Below are 1,977 nucleotides of genomic sequence, written 5' to 3' on the forward strand. Positions count from 1 at the left end.
CAATTAAACTCACAAAAAAGATCTGCAGGCATAACCCCTGATTTTTCTCTATCAGTTGTGTATTTAAATCATCTCTTGGCCAGGCACCAGTGGCTCACGCCTGTAACCCTAGCTACTCAGGAGGCTGAGATCTGAGGACTGCTGTTTGAAACCAGCCTGGGAAGCAAAGTCCATGAGACTCATCTCCAGTTAACCACCAAGCAAAAACAGAAGTGGAGCTTTGGTTCAAGTGGTAAGGTGTTAGCTTTAAGAAAACAAAATGCTCAGGGACAATTCACAGGCCCTGAGTTCAAGCCCCACTACTATTATACATGCATGCACATATGCATGTATGTGTGCATACACACACACAAACACACACACAAAGAGCAAAACAAAAAAAATCATCTCACCAAACAAACTCAAGTCCTGTTTATGCTGTAGGGGACTGTATCCTTCTTGGTCCAATCTTTTCTGTACTGGTTTGGTAATACTTTGAAGTTGCCAGTTATTATTTTACCTACTGTATGTTTTTAAGTAACATCCAAAAATCTCTCAGAAATGGGCCTGGCCCATTTCTTCCCTATGAAAATCTACTTGTAATGTTATTCTTGGTTCCGAGTCATGTATAATTCAAACCAATTTTTTTTCTTTTTTTCTTTTCCAGTTGTGGGGCCTGAACTCTGGGCCTGGACACTGTCCCTCAGCTCTTCAGCTCAAGGCTAGCGCTCTACCACTTGAGCCACAGCACCACTTCTTGCTTTTTTTTTTCTGCTTATGTGGTGCTGAGGAATCGAACCCAGGGCCTCATGCTTGCAAAGCAAGCCCTCTACCACTGAGCCACCTTCCCAATCCCTCGTATTTGCTTTTCAAAACTAAAAAAAATCTTAGGAAAATAAAAACCCACAAACATGTCAGGCTTGTTCTTTTTTTTTAATTATTCCAACAGGGAACTTAAAAATCAGTGTGTGTAATTCCTTTATTGCTAGGAATGGTAAGAGTTGCTGTATTCTGAAAAACCATCCTTGCAGCTTAAAAACCATAGAGATATTTAACACAAGACGATGGTCACATCTAGTCCTCAGCTCTTACCCTTGGAAAAGCTTCACATCACTACTGTCATATGTTCTGCTCAGGCTCACTTATATGCTCTTTGACTTCTGATAAAGTTCAACAGAAGTCTGTCAGGAGCCTGTCTGCCTCCTAGTGGTATTATAGATTGAGCTGCCCAGTGTCTTAAATATGTCTAGGAACTGCCTAACTCCATGTAGTCGAAATATAACAAATTATCTATTCTCCTTGTTTCCTTCTAATGAATCCTCTATTAAGAATGTAGTTGCTGGGCTGGGAAGGTGGCTCAGTGGTAGAGTGCTTGCCTAGCATGCATGAGGCCCTGGGTTCAATTCCTCAGTGCTACATAAACAGAAAAAGCTGAAAGTGGTGCTGTGGCTCAAGTGGTAGAGCGCTAGCCTTGAGCAAAAGAAGCTCAGGGACAGTGCCCAGGCCCTGAGTTCAAGGCCCAGGACTAGCAAAAAAAAAAAAAAGAATGTAGTTGCTGAAGTTGGGGGAGGGGGGCTTGGAGACATCACTCACCAGAAGAGGAGATTTCTAGAAGAAGAACCATGGGGTTTGTTTCTATTAATAAACCTATAAATGAAAATCCTTAAGCATCAGAGTTAATTCAAAACTAGAAATGGGTAAAATTAAACTAACCCTTAGAGAAAAGGAGGGTGGTTAGTTCTGCTTCCAAATCATGTTAATTCTGCATCTTATTAAATCCTGTCCCTGTCTCATACATGTAATTTCTAACTCTAGGAAAAATGTATGGCCACGAGGATCACAGCATCCCATGCTGGTAGTGTATCTGTGTAAGATGCTCAAATCGACTTGAGAGGTATTTACCATGAGGAAAAGTCCATTCCTAGCTTCTCACAAGTATACTATGAACAATTATTGATGTTCCTAAATTTGGAGCTGTCAGGTTATCAGAATCTTACT

Source organism: Dipodomys ordii, unplaced genomic scaffold, assembly GCF_000151885.1.
Source record: "Dipodomys ordii isolate 6190 unplaced genomic scaffold, Dord_2.0 Scaffold27, whole genome shotgun sequence".
Taxonomy (NCBI): domain Eukaryota; kingdom Metazoa; phylum Chordata; class Mammalia; order Rodentia; family Heteromyidae; genus Dipodomys; species Dipodomys ordii.